We start from the raw sequence: 20444 nt of genomic DNA on the forward strand, positions 1-20444 counted from the left end.
TTCCATAGCCAATACCCACCCTGTTGTCTATGTCCATGAGTTATTCATACATGTTCCTTGACTAGGCCCTTCCCCTTCTTTCCACCATTATCCCCAACTCCCTCCCTCTTGTCACTGTCAGTTAGTTCCTTGTTTCCATGCCTTTAGTTCTATTTTGCTCCTTTGTTTGTTTTGTTGATTAAGTTCTACTTATAGGTGCAATCATATATTTGTCTTTCACCAACTGGCTTATTTCACTTAGCAAAATATTCACCAGTTCTGTCCATGCTGTCTTGAAGGGTAGGAGTTCCTTCTTTCTTTCTGCTGCATAGTATTCCATTGTGTAAATGTACCACAGTTTTTTGATACACTCATTTACTGAAAGGTACTTAGGCTGTTTCCAGCACTTGGCCATTGTAAATAACACTGCAGTAAACATAGGTGTGAATATCTTTTCAAATTAGTGTTTTGAATTTCTTCGCATATACTCTCAGGAATAGAATTGCTGGATTATAAGGTAGTTTTATTTTTAATTTTTTTCAAGAAACTTCTCACTGTTTTCTATAATTCTTCTCCTCATTTTTTCATTGGATTGTTTGTTGTTTTTTTGAGTTGTAGGAGGTTTTTTACATATATAAATTTTGAATATTAACTCCTTATGAGATGTCCTATTGGAGAAAATCTCTCATTCAGTAGGTTGCATTTTTTGTTTTGTTGATAATTTCCTTTGCTGTGCGAAAACTTTTTAGTTTGATGTAGTCTCAATTGTTTATTTTTTTTCTTTTGTTTCCCTTGCCCAAAGAGATATATCAGAAAATATCACTAGGAACAATGTCAGAGAGTTTACTGCCTATATTTTCTTCTACTAGTTTTATGGTTTTAATTCTTAATTTACATTTTAACCCATTTCAAGTTTATTCATGTATATGTTATAAGAAGGTGGTCTAGATTCATTTTTTGCATGTATCTGTCCAATTTTCCCAACATCATTTATTGAATAGACTGTCTTTACCCCATTGTACATCATTATGTTCTTGCCTCTTTTGTCCTAGATTAATTGACCATGTAGGTGTGGGTTTATTTCTGGGCTCTCTATTCTGTTCCATTGGTCTATGTGTCCCTTTTCATGCCAGTACCATGCTGTTTTGGTTATTATAACCTTGTAATATAGTTTGACATCAGGTAGTATGATACCTCCAACTTTGTTCTTCTTTTTCAAGATTTCTGTCACTCTTTGGGGTCTTTGTGGGTCCATATAAATTTTAGGATTATTTGATCTAGTTCTGTGAAAAACACCATTAATATTTTAATAACAATTGTATTAAATCTATAGATTGCTTTGGGTAGTATAAACAACTTAATGATGTTAATTCTTCCTATCCATGAGCACTGTATGTGCTTCCATTTATTTGTATATGCCTCAATATCTTTTATTAATGTCATAATTTTCCAAGTATAGGTCTTTTACCTCCTTGGTTAAATCTATTCCTAAGTATTTTATTTTTTTGATTCAACTGTAAATGGCATCGTTTCCTTAATTTCCCAGTGGGTCCAGGCTGGCTACTGATGAAAGAACCTTGGGCAATGTGCAAGTCTAATGGAGCAAGGTTTCAGGGAGCTGTTCAGGCTAATGCAGATTCAGATTTGCCTTTTGGGGGAGGGCTTAACACAGGAAAAATGGTGCTTGGCAGCCATGGGAGAGGAGGACTCAACACAGAGGTAGTGTCAGCAGCCATCTCTACAGTCCTCACCCTGAAGCCACAATACTGTTTCTCCTTGTATGTCTCTGATGCCCCCTGAGCCACTGTACTTCTACTGGAACCCAAAGTGAGTGCAAATGAGCAAGAGTTCGTCCATGGGACCTTTAAGAGGATGCCTGGGTCTCCAGCCCCCTTCCTTCTTACCCAGATTATGGAATCTCCACTTATTTTCACTGCCAGATATCATGTGTGCTCTTCTTCCTGGGACTAGTGTTCTGGGCTGGGCAACTTGGCATGGGGCTGAGACCTTTTGCTTCTCAGGGGGGACCTCTGTAGCTAAACTATTACTCCAGATTCTCAACTACCATACGTGGGTGTGGGACCAGCCTGGTTCAAATCTCCACCCTTCTGCCCAGTCTCCATGTGGCTTCTTCTTTATATCCTTAGTCATAGGACTTCTGTTCAGCTAGTCTTCAGAGAGTTAGCCAGGTTGATTTTCCCATAATTTACTTGTAATTTTAATGTGGTAATTGGAGGAGGTGAGTACAGTGTCCACCTGCTCTGCCATCTTCACTGGAATCTTGATGTTCTACTCTTTTGAAATAAAATATGCCCTTTTTTGGCTCATTGTATTCTAATCTTAATTCTTGTCCTATTTTAAGATTGTGACTTGTGTTTTTTAAAAAGAAAAATAATTTGCATTTGTCTGGAAAATCAGGCTGCTTAGGCTAGGCTATACCATGGTAACAAACGAACCCAATGTGACTTTTCCTCTTGGGTTGGTGATGGCTTAACTCCATACCACATTCATTTCAGGATGTAGCTTCCATTTAAGATATGGCTAGTTCTTAAAGTTTTTGATTGGGAGGTCAGAGAACGCATTATATAATGTTATTTAGAAGACTTGAAATGAAATATATCTGTCATATCAATACATGTGAATGGTATAATGTGACCTATTTTAAAGTATTTCCACCAGGATTACATGTGCCATAGACCAAGATAAGTTTCATGGACATACTTGAGTACAACAAGGATGTAAAGTACTCCCACTAGGGAAAGTCACAAGGGTGTAGTGGTGAGTATTTTATAGAATAACACAAAATGCAACTTTTGGTATAGTTCGTTCTTTTCAATGTTAATCCTTCAACATTTATGAATCAGTTGTATAGATTTATCTTTGGGAATTCAGCACACAGCTGCGTTTTATTCTATAATTTAAAGAGAAAATAGTGTTATCAATCCCAGACAGTAGAGTGTTGAAATTTCCAACTATAACTGTGGATTTGTCTATTATTCCTTTTGGTTCTATCACTTTTACTTCACATATTTTCAGGCTTGATTCTGGCTGCATTCGCATTTAGGATTGCTATGACTTCTTGCTGGGCTTACTACATACCATTATGTAACATGCCACCTGTACCTTGTAGTTTTATTACTCTGAAGTACAGTCTCTACAGATGTAGCCACTCTTGTTTTTTTAATAATTAATGTTAGCATGATACATTCTTTTTGATCAACCTACTTTCAATTTATTCTTGTATCTGGGTCACTTTCATCATTCCTGTTCATCTCTGTCTTTAATTGGTATATTTAGAGAATTTATATTGAGCTATTCATATGTTAAAATTTTAGCTTATGTTTTCATCTAAAAAATTTTTGTTGTTCCCTATATTTTTCATTGCTGTGTTTCATTTTTTTGCATTCCTATGAATTAATTGAATATGTTTTAGTGTTCCATTTCCATTTCTTTCTAATTTTTTTAAAAAGATTTTATTTATTTAGTTTTAGAGAGGGGAAGGGAGGGAGAAAGAGAGGGAGAGAAACTTCAATGTGTGGTTGCATCTCACGTGCCCCCCTACCGAGGACCTGGCCTGCAACCCAGGCATGTGCCCTGCACTGGGAATGAAACCACCCTTTGGTTTGCAGGCTGGCACTCAATCTGCTGAGCCTCACCAGCCAAGGCTCTAATGTATTTTTAATATATCACCTTGTGTCTTTTTTAGTGGTTGCTCTAAGTATTATAACGTACATGTGTAACCACCATCTACAGTTTTGATGCTTTATGATTTTGCATGAAGTTAGAATCCTTAATTCCATTTAGATCCATTTACCCTTCTAACTTTTAAAATAGAATTGTCTCAAGTATTTCCTTTACATACATTTACCATCAAAATGGATGCTATAATTTTTGCTTCAAATACCAAACATAATTAAAGATGCTCCTGAGAAAACGGATAGTTTATTTTATTTACACCTATTTTTAATCTATTCCATTGATTTTCTTCCCCTCTGTGAAGTCCCAAACTCTCTTCAAATATTCTTTCCTTTATTTAAAAGTTTTAAAATTTTTTATTGTTCAAATACATTTGTCTCCATTTTCCTGCCACCACTTTCCCCTGCCCCACCCACCCCCACCTCCCACCCACAATCCTTCCCTACTTTGGCTTTATCCATGGGTCCTTTATACATGTTCCCTGACTTGACCCTTCCCCTTCTTTTCCCCATTACCCTCTCCCTCCTCCCCTCTTGCTACTGTCAGTTTGTTTTTTCTTTTAATGTTCCTTGTTTTATTTTTCTTGCTTGTTTCTTTTGTTGATTAAGTTCCACTTATAGGTGAGATCATATGGTGTTTGTCTTTCACCTCCGATTGACTTTGCTTAGCATAACGCTCTCCAATTCCATCCATGCTGTAGTGCAGGGTAGTAGCTCTTTCTTTCTTTCTCCTGCATAATATTCCATTGTGTAAATGTACCATAGTTTTTTGATCCACTCACTTATTGATGGGCACTTAGGTTGCTTCCAGCAGTTGGCTATTGTAAACTGTGCTGCTATGAACATTGGAGTGCACAGGTTCTTTGAAGAGCTCCTTTAAGACATTGTCTAAGGATACACTGAAAAACCACAAATTATTGTAGTTTTCTTTGTTTTGAATATACCTTTAGTCTACTTCATTCTTAAAAAATAGTATCTCCAGATATAAAATTTAGAGTTGTCAGTTTTTTCCTCAAAAGCCCAAAAAATGTTTGTCAAAGGGTGCAAACTTTCAGTTGCATGATGAATAACTTCTGGAAATCTCATGGACAGTATGATGACCCTAGTTAATAATAATGTATTGTACCATATGATTTCACTCATATGTGGAATATAATGAACAAACTGAAGTCACAAGGAAAATGGAGACAGACTCCTGGACAGAGAGCAGGCTGACAGGTCTGGGGAGCATATTAGGGGGTGGAGGGATTGAGCAAAAAGGAAGGACTCAGGGACATGGACAACAGTATGGTGATTGACAGGAGGGGATATAAGGGGGATAAACAGTAATGGAAAAATGTAATAAAAATATGGTGATGATAACTGCTTGAAAACATGAAAAAAAATAAGTGTATTATAAATGTGAGATTTTCCAGGAGAGTAGATCTCACGTGTTCTCAACACTCAGAATAAGTAATTGTGTGAGATGATAGTTATGTTAATTAATTTTATTGTGGTAATAATTATACTATGCTTATGAATATTAATTCATCATATTTTACATCCTGAAAAAACTTGAAAAAACATCATTCTACTCCCTTCTGTCCTTTATGCTTGGAGACAAGAAAAGCTAGTGTAACTAGAATTGGTTTTCTCCTATAAATAATGTGTCATTCCTGTGTGCTTCATTTCTTGATTGTTTTCTTGGTTTTGATCTTTTAGGAATTCCAATATCTAATGTCTTCACAAAGGTTACTTCGGGTTTATCTTATTTGGAGTCCATTTGTTTCCTTGAATCTGTAGCTTTATGGTTGTTGGGTATTGTTCTTTTCTTTTTTTCATTAAATGTGAGAATTTTTCATCCAGTATTTTTTATATATTTTAAAGAAAATGACATTTTTAAAAGAAATGTCATTTTATATCTTATATTCTGTCTAGAGAGCCTCAAGATAACTGAAATTACTGCAACATGGTAGTGACATAATTTTTTAAAATAACCTTCACATTTTAGAACAGTTTTAAATATACAGAATTACTGTGAAGAGAGTAAAGTAAAGGGAGTTCCCATATAATCTGTGTTCTAAATCACAGCATTATATTGATTCTGGTGGGACAAACCTCTGATATTAATAGTGTTTAGAAAAATATTTTAGAGCCAGCCCTGAGTATTGGTTTTTAAGAAATAAAAATCACATGTGGCTCATTTCCACTTCCAGCTATGACTGTAATGAAAGAGCTTGTTGCTGTCTTCTTATCTCACAGGGGAAAAAATTTTTAAATATGGGTACAAGAAAATAATTCTGCTTGAAGACATCAGGGAATTTCTTTTGTGTCCAAGACACCAGGGTAGAAGAACTTGGAGAGCAGAGAAGCTCACTGAGGGGAATCCAACAATATTGTACTGCTTTTTCCCTCAGGGAATCTGCTGAATCCTAACCTGCCCTGGGTGAGGGGACACCACTCAATAGGCAAAACACCCAATAAAAGGTAGAGAAAATATCAGCTCTTTGGAAAACTTATGGGACTAGGGAAACAAAACTTGAAGTCAGACTTACAAACCAGTCAATATTAGAGAAGTCAAGATCTTAAGAAGAAGAAAGGCAGACAGAGGTAAGACCTCCATTGGTTTTCTTCCTCAAGGCATTTGTCCGTGTCCATACCTAGGATGCATAGGACTAGAAGGCTAAACAGGCAATAGGCAAAGTCTTAACAAATTTCTTAGCAGTCCTGTGGTATATTAGAGTATAAAACTGAGTTCAGGACTTACAAAAAAGAGGGCCCTAGTAAATACCTCAAGCTAACATCTGGTACCTTTAGCGAGCTGCAACCTGGCGAGAGGGAAAACCAGAGCCAATCCAAGCCTTAGAAGGCCTGAAGCATCCTGAGTACAGCTTAGTCCCTGATTAATATAACTGCACCCATGCTAGCAGCCCGCCAGAGAGAGGATTAAACTTCTGTGGAGGGACAAGCATCATCCAGAGCCATTCAACTTTGTCCTAAACAATACCTGCCATTTAATTCAACCACCAGACATATCAAAAAAAAAAAAAAGAAAAGAAAAGAAAAGTTAAGAGGAGGAGAGAGAAAAGAAAATACCCAGAAGACCACAATATTGGAATGATCAGACATGGGTAGTGAAGTAATTAGGATTAGTATGTTGAAGAATATGGATAATAAAATTGAGATTTCATAAGAAAACTGGAATTTAAAAATCAATCACATGGATACACTACAAAATGGAAAACTGAAAAATACAATCAGTAACATTAAGAATTCAACATTTGAGTGTAACAGTATATCAGAAACAGCAGAAGAGAGGGGAAAAGAGACAAAGGATCTGGGAAAGAAAGGGGAAGCAAAATGCTAACATTGACAGGTGTATAAGGTTTCTTCCTGAGACCTCAGAGATATAATTTCTGCATAAAATAGTCAAGGTCAGACTATGGCTTAAGTGACAACTAATACCTATGGAGCCCTTGCTGTGTACTGGACCTTCTACCTGGGTTCTGCAATCTTCATCCAAAGACAGACTTAGGTACCTTTTCTAAATGGCTCCATCTGGTCCTCAGGAGGCACTTTGGCCTCTTGATCAAAAAGTCTTAATGAATTTTTTAAATTGTTTTTATGGTGGTGAAATACATATGACATGCAATTTGCCACTTTAACCACTTTCAAGTGTACAATTCAGTGACATTAGAGTCAAAACATCATGCAACTATCACCACTATTTCCATACTTTTTCGTTACCCTGAACAGAAACTGTAACCATTGAAAAATAACCCCTTCTTTCTTTCCTTCAACTGCCTCTTGTGTCCTCTAATCTACATTCTCTCTGTATGAATTTGCCTGTTTTAGACACTTCATATATTTGGAATCATCCACTATTTGTCCATTTTTGTCTGGCTCATTTCACTTAGCTAATGTTTTCAAAGTTAACCATCTGGTGGCATGTGCCCTAATGACATTTTAAGGGGCAAAAATAAAAAGATTTCTATAATCATTTGGGTTGATAAGAAAAATTTAAAACCGACTTTTATTTTTCTAAGTATATTTTATTGATTATACTATTATAGTTGTCCCATTTTTCTCTTTTATTCCCCCCTGCCGTGCACCCCACCTCCCAGCAGCATTCCCACCCCCCTCAATTCATGTCCATGGGGCATATACATAAGCTCTTTTGCTTCTCCATTTCCTATACTATTCTTAACCTCCCCCTGTCTATTTTGTACCTACAATTTATGCTGCTTATTCCCTGTACCTTTTCCCCCATTCTCCCCCCTCCCCCCTTCCCCTTCCCACTGATAACCCTCCATGTGATCTCCATTTCTGTGATTCTGTTCCTGTTCTAGTTGTTTGCTTAGTTTGGTTTTTGTTATTGTGGGGGTTTTTTTTTAGGTTCAGTTGTTGATAGTTGTGAGTTTGTCATCATTTTACTGTCCATAGTTTTGATCTACTTCTTTTTCTTAGACAAGTTCTTTTAACATTTCATATAATAAGGGCCTGGTGATGATAAACTTCTTTAACTTGACCTTATCTGGAAAGCACTTTATCTGCTTCCATTCTAAATGATAGCTTTGCTGGATAGAGTAATCTTGGATGTAGGTCCTTGCTTTTCATGACTTTGAATACTTCTTTACAGCCCCGTTTTGCCTGTAAGATTTCTTTTGAGAAATCAGCTAATAGAATTATGGGAACTCCTTTGTAGGTAACTGTCTCCTTTTCTCTTGCTGCTTTTAAGATTATCTCCTTATCTTTCATCTTGGGCAATTTAGTTATGATGTGCCTTGGTGTGTTCCTCCTTGGGTCCAATTTCTTTGGGACTCTCTGAACTTCCTGGACTTCCTAGAAGTCTACTTCCTTGGCCAAATTGGGGAAGTTCTCTTTCATTATTTTTTCAGATAAGTTTTCAATTTCTTGCTCATCCTCTTCTCCTTCTAGCACCCCTATGATTTGGATGATGGAACATTTAGTTGTCCCAGAGGTTCCTAAGCCTCTCCTCATTTTTTTTGAATTCTTGTTTCTTCATTCTGTTCCAGTTGAATATGTATTTCTTCCTTCTGTTCCAAATCATTGATTTGAGTCCCAATTTCCTTCCCTTCATAGATGGTTCCCTCTATATTTTTCTTTATTTAACTTTGCATAGTCTTCACTTCTTCCTCTGTTCTGTGTCTATATGCAATCATTTCTGTGAGCATCCTGATTACCAGTGTTTTGAACTCTGCATCTGAGAGGTTGGCTATCTCCTTGTCACTTACTTCTTTTTCTGGAGTTTTGATCTGTTCTTTCATTTGGGCCATATTTCTTTGTCTCAGCACACTTTTTACAGTGTAAGGGGTGGATCCTTAGGTATTTACCAGGGTGGGGCAATCCATGTCTCTGCATTGTGGCGCAGTCTGTGGGGGAGGGTCAGAGAGGGAACAATGCTGCTTGCTTGGCTTTCCACCCACTTCCAGTCACTTCCCCTGCTACCCACAAATTGGGCCCTTCTGTTGCTGATCCCAGGTGAGTGGGCTTGTGTACATTCTAGGACCCTGTGGGCCTCTCCAACAAACTCTCCTGTGAGGCTGGGAGTTTCTCCCACCACTGCAACCCTCACAGGTTTTTACAGCCAGAGTTTTTGAGACTTTATTTTCCTACATTGGAACACTAGATTGTACAGCCTGTCTTGTTCTCCAGTTGTTCATCCCAACTTATTCACACCTGAATGTGGGACCACCTGGTCCATAAGCCGCCACCTTGCCCAGCCAGTCTGTTGCCTTGCCACGTGTCCTCTCTGCTCTGGCTGCCTGTCTCCGCCCCTCCTAGCAGTCTTGATGAATGTTTCTTCTTTAACTCCTTGGTTGTCAGACTTCCATGCTGTTCGATTTTCTGGAAGTTCTGGTTGTTTTTGTTTTTTAAATTGGTCGTTGTCCTTCTTTTGGTTGTACAAGGAAGCAAAGTGTATCTACCTATGCCTCCATCTTGGCTGGAAGTTTGGGCCAAAACCAACTTTTAGTAGCCCATTGTAGGCATATGTATAACTCACAGTATCTCTTATGAGTCACCTCTCTGATGTTTTAGGGGAATTTGGAGGCAAAGATCAAGTATGATTGCCCTCTCCCTGATAAGCTTGCCGAGTAATAGATGTGATGTGTAAATAAGTGAGTGAGTCAGATAGTCTGACTTCTGTGAAATAGAAGAGAATTAAAAGAGTTTTTCATCACATACCACTTTTTTTTACTCAAGATTAAATTAAGTGAGATGTGAAATTATCTAACTCTGATTTCTCAACCTGCAAATGATGAAGTTTCTTTTACTAGTGGATGGATTATTTCAAGAGCTGAACAGAAAAATTGTACACTTTTCTCTGACCCTCAGCAAAAAAACTTGGCCATGTCAGGAGTGGAAGACAAAAAAAAAAGAGGTATTTTCAGGGTCAGTCTCTGTGGACATGACTTGTTCACCATTTCTCCCCCTTTAGGTGGTTCCTTTCTGATACACACCAAGAAGATTGACAGCAATAGCACCCAGCCACCCTGCTACTTCTCCTTAATTATTTGGGTATCTCAATTATTTGCTTCATTTATTGCAAAATAAATTTTATATCTAATAGGCAAGCATGAAAGTATTACCACAATATAATAGAATTAATAAAGAAGGGATACTACTGCATATTCTGCTTCCTTGCTCTTGCACATCTATAGTATCTACCTTGCAGTGCCTTGACTTTTTAGGGAAAGGTTAGTAAGTATACAATAGGTTTTCAGAGGAAGGGCAAAATGTCACATCTCAACTTGTAAGTATGGAGAATTATGATGTCTCAATGGATGTTTCACACCACATATGAAAAAAATGGTTAAAATTTAATGGTATATTTTTAAAACATTCTAAGACCAGATTCTGAGTTGTTTTAATGATAGAAACCACCCCCTCTTCCCTTCTTTTTCAGAACTGACTCACACAAAAAGATCTTATCAGTCAACAAATGGTATCTTACCACATGCATCTACTTAACTAGGTGATAGAGATGATTCAGTTGGCCAGATCTATATTTCAAGAGATCCAAGTCTTAAAGAATGGAAATTAAGGACAGAGGAGAATTGACTCACAAGGTTCTACTATTGCATGTAACATGGTAGGAGACTGAAACTGCTATAATGAAAGAACACTTGGATGGCAATCTGTTATTGGCATGAAGATGAATTGTAGGACATAAAAAAGCTTTCTAAGAATTATACTTGTCCTGCCTGGCGTGGCTCAGTGCGTTGGGCATTGTCTGGCAAATCAGAAGGTCACTGGTTCAATTCCCAGGCAGGGCACATACCTGGGTTGTGGGCCAGGTCTGCAGTTGGGGTCGTGTGAGAGACAACCAATTGATGTTTCCCTCATACATGATTGTTTCCCTCCTTTTCTCCTCATTTCTCCTCTCTCTAAAAATAAATAAGGAAAACATTTTTTAAAATAGTTTTTAAAAAAGAACTATCATTAATGTTCTGGCAAGATCTGACCTGGACTCTGCAGGAGCTCATGGAACAAATGCACATCAGGCTTATTTCTTGTGCATAGGTGATCGGATCCGCTAGCTACATGATCAGTGTGGCAGCACCTCTGAGTATGGTTAGATTAACAAGTCTCACACTTCCTGCATTAAGCCCTGTACTCTTTTTTTCAGTGCATAACTGAATTCATGTTATTCCAGTTATAAAATGTGACACCGTTGTGCAGAATGGATAACGTAGAAGGGAAGGATCAGTCCTGAGCCACTATGTGAGCCCTAACTCTGCAAGTATCATTAGGATCATATTAGTAGCCAGAATCAAAATATGTCCTTTCCCTGAACTGGAATATGACTAGTATTGTGTTGAGAAAACAATGGAATTCTTTCCCTTCCCCTGTTAATATTTTCCACAGTGATTTTGTTAAGCCAGACAGGTGGCTGTTATAACCAATGGGAGAGGGGTAAAGGAATATGTCATGGAGCCACTAATCAAACCCCTACTAGCCATCTCACCCCTCCTCTGTGAGCCTCTTACCCCTCATGCATAACATGAAGATAATGCCAGTTACCTCGTTTATAGGGTTATTGTGAGTACTAAACAAGGTAGCAAGTAGCAGGTGTGAAAGTGCTTGGACAGAGTATGTGACTCAATCCTGTGAGTTTATTTCCTTCATTGCTTCATCAATCCTTACCCCCTGACTTGTTTTTGACCCTAGAAGCTCTGCTACTCCTTTCTCACTGGATTTGTTGATTTTTGACTGAATAGCCTTTCTTACCAATGCTCTATAGTAAAGAAAACTGATTTTGTTCAAAGAAATAATATGTCCATTCCCAGGGTGGGACTCAGTATTTCCTCAATTCAGTCATGGCTATCCCATTTCCTTTTGTCAGATGATGGTTTCTCCAGCTTCTTCTATAGCTAAAGGTATCTGGCCATGAGACCAAGTTCTCATGAACTTGAGGCCAATTAGATGAAGTGGGAGGATGGAAGCCATGGTGTCCTTGTGTTATCTTTGAGCAGCTGAATGAGAGAATGGGTGCTTATAGACTTCTTATGACAAGAAAAAAACCCAGGAAGGCTTATTTTGTTTAGACTTTTGGCTCCAAACTTCAGTTTAAACTCCTTTGAAGTTAACTTATAAATACTAATACTGACCCTATATCCAGAAATTATGATTTTATTATTCTAAATTGTGAATTTGGATTTTAAGAAATTTTCTGTTATAAATACTATCAAACTGATGAATGACAAGTTAAATATAATTAAAAAACCCACATGTAAATCCCACCCAGCTTTAACAATGATAAGCTCTCGGTCAATTTTATTTCATCTGCATTTACTAACTCCCCTTTCTAGGCTAACCCCAGACATTCATTTTATCTATCTATCTACCTATCTATCTCCTTAAAAAGCACTACTTCAGTAATGCAATACATGTCATTAGCATGTGCCTAAACAAAATTAGTTTAATATCTTTAATATTCATTCACTGATAAATTTTCCATTACTCTCTCATAAGTACAATACTAATGTTTTTGCTTTGTTTTCTTTAACTCTGGATTCCATTTAGTCTCATGCATTGCGATATTCTCAATATGCCTGTTAATTATCTGTAAAATTCATCGCCTCTTACTTTTTTTTCTTATGAGAAATTAGTCCTTTGTTCTCTAGAGTCATCCACATGCACAATTTTGCTTATTCCATTTTTAGATCATCATTTGACACATTTCTCTGTCCTCTGTTTTTCTTATAAATTGAGATTTAGCTCTAGAGTCTTCTCCTGAGTCAGTCTTCATATTTGGCAAGAATGTCTCAGAGATAGTGTCACATTAGTCCACTAGGAGGCACATATTATATCGTTGTCCCTCTTTTTGTATTGGGAGCAGATACTGGTGTTCATTGCCTCGAGTGCTTGTATCATTTGAGGCTTAAAATGGAGATATTTTAATTCTATTTATCTTTCCTCATTTACTAGATGGAATTCTTCAATGAGAAACTTTCCTCACCCACTATTTGTTAACCAAAGGTACAGTTCATATGCCAAACACAGGATAATTGTTCCATTATTTGCCTCTGCTTACTCAATTTCAAAATAATAAATTAATTTTTTAGCATTTAATAATGGTGACCATGAGGTCTTTGTTCCTTTATAGCCACTATGGACCCAATAATGATGTGTTTAAATCCATTTTTAATACTCTGGTTTCTCTTCAGATCGTATAAATCTTTTGCCTTTTAAATCCATTTTAGTTATAATTCTATTGACACTCAATTTTTCCTGTCTACACAGAAGTGAGCTGAAAATACGTCAAATAACTGAGTGAGGTGTATTGACAGCATACATAATCATTTTATTTTAACATTATATTACTGTGCTTGTCCTTCCACCAAATGTCTGAAACTGACATTACCCCTTTGCTGTCTTTGGTGTCATTCAAGTATTACTACATTTGAAGACAAAAAATTGTCTTCTTTCGTTTAATAAGTGGGACAAGTAACTCAACTAGACTCACAGATTTGATTATCTTTTGGCTTACAAAATTCATTTCTCCACATTACCATTAACTTTCACTCAACAGTTTTCTCCATGAACACCAGTGCCATCATCTGCTCTACTTTCAAGAACATTGCATAGACCAAATTTCCCCTTTCCCTAACATATCTCCTCCTTATCATTGTACCAGCACTTCTATGAAAGTAGTTTCTCAGTAAATCAAGTGTCTTTGCTTCTTCATCTCAATAGTTATTCCAATTATGGGTGTGCATTTTGAAGGCTGAGTGTTTGGGCCTTCAATTTTCTGATTCCTAACACAGGGCTAAGAGCTAAGCTCTCCTTGTACCATGAGCTCCGCAAAAGATCATTATAACATTATGAAGCATACAAAGTCTGGGATGTGGAAAACATTTGTACCCATGATTACTTGAGTACAGGTTTCTATATAAGAAGTGTTGGATTAAATATAGGGGAATTAGACAACCTTCAAATTTATTCCATTACTCTAAGAGAACACAGTAATATTTACACAATGATTGCTAGGATATACACAGGAATTGGTTGGCCATCATGTTAGTGTATAGAGATACTTTTTCACACCTTTCAACCCTCAAATTGGACTACTTTCTGGGAGGGCTACTCCAGTACTTGGTTATCAGGTAACTCATTTCTAGCAAAATGTGTTTCACCAATTTTTTTCTGTAGCAGTTGTAGGTATTGATGGGAAATGCAAAAGACTGAGTGACTAATGATCCCAGTTTTCAGAGTTCTTCATATTTCCCACATGAATTGTGTATGAATTAGCCTGAAAGCAACAGGATTGCAGTGTCAGGTTTGGTTTTGTAGTTGTACCCTCATCTAGCACTGGAAACACTGGATGAGTGTGGTGTGGACATCCGCAAATAATGGGATCTCCCTTAAAATGGAGAGCCCTGGCTGGTGTGGCTCAGTGGATTGAGTACCGGCCTGCAAACCAAAGGGTCACTGGTTTGATTCTCAGTCAGGACACATGCCTGGGTTGCGGGCCAGGTCCCCAGTAGGGCACGGTACATGAGAGGCAACCACACATTGATGTTTCTCTCCCTCTTTTTCTTTCTCCCTTCCCCTCTCTCTAAAAATAAATAAATAAAATCTTTAAAAATATGGAATATATTTTTTTCCGTTTAATCTCAAAATTAAGCTATTTTCTGAGTGTGCTATTCCCATACTTGGCTATCAGGCATTTGAGCCCTGACTGAGGTTGTTCTCCCACACCTTACTGTAATTGTGGTGGGCAATAATGTCTGAAAAATGATGAAGCTGCTGAAGTGACTTATAATCCAGCCTCCGTGGTTCTTTGTATCCTTGCAACTAGCACCCTAGTATAGCAGTAGATGTGGATTTAAACATCGCCTGACAGCCAGAGAAAGCTTTTACTCAGACACTAGGCCCCCTCAATGCAGTTGCTATGGGAGATGATGCATCTTGATTGCGTTGTTGCTATGGTAACTCATGCACTTGACCCAATCTTGTTCAGACTTGACACACCAAAGGCAGCTTTTCCTCAACTGCCAGCATGATCTCCTTCATCAGTTCATACTACAGAGTGAGAAAATAGATCCAACAGAATTATTTTCCCAAAGATACTATCTCATAAGTTATTTGGCTCCATAATTGGGAAAGGATTGCTTCTGGAATTTTCATTATTGTTAGCAGGTGTGTGCACACATAAATTATTTGTATAATGGGGATGTACTGCATGGAGCACACCAACTGTTGGAGAAGGAAGTGCTCAGGTCATATATTATTCATGATTGGAATGAACCAAAATGAAGATAGCTAGAGCTTACTGAAAACTTTCTATCTACCAAGCACTACTCCTTGTCTTTATAGGTAGCTTAATTAACACTTGCTTATTATTTAATGTGTAATAAACTTAAAATAATAAATGCATGAGATAATGGTGCATGAATCACAGCAGATAAAAACAGAGAATGGACAACCTGATAGGTGAGAAATGGTTTTCAAAAGTAGTTTTAATTTAACTTTCTGTTGCTATGAGTAGATTTGATCATCTTTTCATATATTTAATAGCCATTTCTATGTTTTTTTTAATTATTGTTCAGATTTTTGCCATTTTATGTAATGGATTTATGGTCTTTCTAACTTGACTTGAAAGAATACTTTACATTTATTTGGAATATTAACTTTTTATCAAATATGTATTTTGAAAATATGTTCTCCAAGATGCTTATTCAATTTTTACTTTTTTGTTTTTGTTTTTGTTTTTGTGTTTTGCCATATCAAAATGTTTTTTCTTTCTTATCTGCAGGTAAATTATTTATCAGTTTTTCCTTTATGTTTGGATTTTGATTCCTTGACAGAAGTCCTTTCCACACCTCCAGATTATTATAGAATCTACTTGTAACCTCTTCTAGTATTAAAGAGCTTCATATTTTACATTAGATCTCTAAACCATTTGGAGAATGTATTTTTATTATATGAATTATGAATCAAATTTTATCTCTTATCAAATGGCTATTGAGTTGTCCCAACAGCACTTATTAAAATGTTTATCTTTTCCCTAGTCATATGTGATGTAACCTTTATTATGTAGGGAAGTTTCAATATGTACATGGGTATGTTTCAAATCTCTGTTTTGTTTCATTCAAGTGCCAGTACTGTATGGTTTTAATTATCAAGACTTCATAGAATGCTTCATTCATGGTTGGGCTGGTTTCCCCTCATTGGTAGGTTTTTTTCATAGTGTGTTATAGCTATTCTTGCATGTTTGTTTTTTTTTTCCTCCAAAGGAACTTTAGAATTAACCTGTCTTCCTCTAGGAAAAAGAAAACAGCTTGCTGGTATATTTTCTATTAAGATGCATTTTTTAAAAAAAGAAGGAAATCTTACCTTTTGCAACAGACTGAAAGCTGTCAGGGAGGAGGGAGGTTGTGGGGGCTGGGTAAAAAAGATGAAAAGATTAAACAAACAAACAAGAAAACTCATAGACACAGACAACAGTATGGTGATTACCAGAGGGAACTGGGGGTGGGAGAAGTAGAACAGGGTAAAGAGGAGATAAATGCTTATGAAAGGAGCCTTGATATTGAATGATAAACACACAATACAATATACAGACGATGTGTTATAGAATTGCGCTCTTGAAACCTATATAATTTTATTAATCAATGTCACCCTAATAAATTCAATAAAAAGAGTTAAAATAATGCATTAAATTTGTACACTAATTATATCTTAATGATATTGAGTCTTCCCATCTAAAACCAGAGGTTATATTGTTATTTTTTACAGCTCTCAGGAGTCTTTTCCTCATGTAGTTTTTTCACATTTCTTGTCAAGTTTATTTCTAAGAATGTTATCTTATTTGTTGCTGTTATAAATGAGATTTTTCTCTTCCATTACATTTTGTTTCTCATTACTTTTTATATATACAGTGTTGGGCAAAAGTAGGTTTATAGTTGTGAGTATGTGAAACAATTTATTCTTGTATTATTTATTAATTATTGCATTATTTTTTATGACCAACTGTAAACCTACTTTTGCCCCACCCTGTATATAAACAATAAAAAGATTTGGCAAATTTAGGATATAAATTGGTATACAAAACCGAGTTTTTATATCCTTCTAAATTTACCAAATTTTTTATTGTTTGTGTTAATTGTAAAATATATTTCTCCACTTGTCCAAGAAAAATATCATATAGCCTACAAATAGAGGGTTTTTTCAATTTTATGCCTATATATATTTTTTAGTGTTTGTTCTTAAATTGTGTCTGCTAATAGCTCCACTACAAGTTTGAATAGTCAAGAGCATGAGAGCTACATGCAAAAAAATGAAACTCGACTACCAACTTATACCATGCATAATAATAAACTCAAGATGGATAAAAGACTTAAATGTAAGTCACGACACCATAAAAGTCTTAGAAGAGAATATAGGCAGGAAAATTTCAGATATTCCATGCAGTAATATTTTCACTGATATGTCTCCTAGAGCAAAGGATATAAAAGAAAGAATAAACAAATGAGACTACATCAAATTAAAAAGCTTCTGCACAGCTAAAGAAAACATCAGCAAAATGAAAAGGGAACCAACCATATGAGAAAATATATTTGCCAATGATACTTTGGACAAGGGTTTGATCTCCAAAATATATAAAGAACTCACATGACTCCACTCCAGGAAGACAAACAATCCAATTAAAAAATGGGGAAAGGACCTGAGCAGACACTTCTCCAAGGAGGACATATACAGGGCTAAGAGACATATGAAAGGATGCTCAGCATCACTAGCTATTAGAGATATGCAAATTAAAACCACAGTGAGATACCAACCACTTCACAGCAGGTCAGAATGGCCATCATTAACAAATCAACAAACAACAAGTGCTGGTGAGGTTGTGGCGAAAAGGGGACCCTAGTACTCTATTGGTGGGAATGCAGACTGGTGCAGCCACTGTGGAAAACAGTATGGAATTTCCTCAAAAAACTAAAGATGGAACTGCCTTTTGACCCAGAAATTCCACTGCTAGGATTATACCCTAAGAATCCTGAAACACCAATTCAAAAGAACTTACGCACCCCAATGTTCATAGCAGCACAATTTATGATAGCCAAGTGCTGGAAACAGCCTAAGTGCCCATCAGTAAATGAGTGGATCAAAAGACTGTGGTACATTTACACAATGGATTACTATGCAGCAGAAAGAAGGAGCTCCTATACTTTGGGACAGCATGGATGGAACTACAGAGCATTAAGCTAAGTGAAATAAGCCAGGCAGTGAAAGACAAATACCATATGATCTCACCCATAAGTGGAACCTAATCAATAAAAACAAACAAGCGAGCAAAATAGAACCAGAGACTTGGAAACAAAGGACAAACTGACAGTGACCAGAGGGGTGGGGGAAGGGGGATAACAAGGGAAAGACAGGGAAGGGTCAAGGAACATGTATGTATAAAGGACCCGTGGACAAAGACAATGGCAGTTGGGGGGAGGATTGAATGTGTGAGGTAGGGGTGGGTAGGGGAGAAGAGAGTAATGGGGGCGAAATGGGGACAACTGTAATTGAACAACAATAAAATGAATGAATGAATGAATAAAAAACTGAGTGAATATGTGTGCAAAAATAAAAATAGTCAGAGCTTGGACACTTTCCTTGTTCTTGACAGCAGGAATGCTTCTTGCATTTCCCATTAGAAATTTTAGTATTAAAGTCAACACTTCCTTTGTGTGTGTTTGTATATCTAGGCCTCTAGATATATACACAAATATTTTATATATACACATATATATAGTATGTATATGTATATATAGGAAGTACTCATAATTTCCTATTTTGCTGAGTTTTTTTTTTTCATTTTGTTTTGTTTAGATTTTTTGGTTTTTTTGGAATGGATGGTGAATTTAATTGAATTCTCTTTCAGGATTTCTAGAAATTATCATATGATTTTTTTCCCTCAGAGTTATCTTAAGGTGAATTATATTATTAGATATCCTAATTACTGAATAATCCCCGATTGCCTAGAATAAATGTCATGTTAGATTCTGCCCACCAATGTTAAATTTAGTAGATTTGTATCAATATTCATAATAGAAATTGTTATTTAACTTTATTTCATTATACTGTCTTTTTCAGGTTTTGGTGTCAAAGTTATAGTCATTTCATAAAAATAATTTGAATTTCTCTTTATTTTTTATGTTTTGGAATATTTTGTGTAGCATTGCGGGTAACAATTTATATAGCATTGTGATTAATTGGAGGTTAAGTTTTGGTAAGTTCTTCTGTGAAAATTTTAAGGACTGGTGTTTTTCTGTACAAAAGTTCTTTAATAAATCTCCCTATTTTTTCCTATTAAAATTGGTTTCTTGAAGACCTCCAACTCAATTGGAGACATTTTTTGCAAATTATTTTTTTCCTAGGAAGTCATACTTACCATTTAGGTTTTCTTTCCATTTCTAGGGCAAAGAAGTCTTTTGTTATTTAATTTTTTTCTCTGTTTTAATAATTATTTTTCTTTTTTCATTTACTTTATATCTGTGGTTTGTACTTAGTTCTTATATTCAATATTATAAGAAAATATATTCAATATTTTGATTTATTCAGTTCTATTATTTTTTTATTCTTATATTCTTAATGCTTTCTGTTATTAGCATTGCTTTCTGATGTTTTCTTTTGGTTTCCTTTGTTTCTTGCCTAACTTTAAGAGTTGAAAATTTAATTCATTAATTTAATTTTAAAATTTAAATAAGTATTTAAGACTATTAAATTTCCTTTAACAAGTGCTAAAATATATCTCACATATTATGATTTGTGATGTTTCCATTTCCATTTTATTTTCAATGCTGAAATTTGGGTTTGTATTTCCCCTTTCACTCAAGAGCTTTTAATAGAGATTTTTACAGGACCAGCTAACTTCCACTATGTGACTCTGCGGCCCTTAGTAGAGTTTTTAAATTTTTCTAATGGAAATGGTTTTTAAAAATTTTACCTTTATTGTATTATGGAAAAAGAATGCTGGTTCTGTTATTTCTATTTTATTGAATGTTACGATACTTTCTTTGTGACCTGGCATATGGTAAAGTTTTATGAATACTCCTTACGTGCTTGAAAAGGTACTTTTGTTTTTTAGTTATAAAATTTTGCGAATATCCAGATCTACCTTACTGATAGAGAATGAGGTCTAAGTTTTTTTCCAGGAGGACTTTTTCTGGGCCACCTTAGAATGGTAAAAAAGGAAGAGCTTAGCAAACAGAAATAGAAAGGAGTGCTTTCATCTGGGGACTGGTATATAGCCAGAGACACGAGATTCTCTTG

The sequence above is a fragment of the Pteronotus mesoamericanus genome, unplaced genomic scaffold, assembly GCF_021234165.1.
Source record: "Pteronotus mesoamericanus isolate MK-2021 breed Mesoamerican mustached bat unplaced genomic scaffold, CSHL_Meso_final contig_398, whole genome shotgun sequence".
NCBI lineage: Eukaryota > Metazoa > Chordata > Mammalia > Chiroptera > Mormoopidae > Pteronotus > Pteronotus mesoamericanus.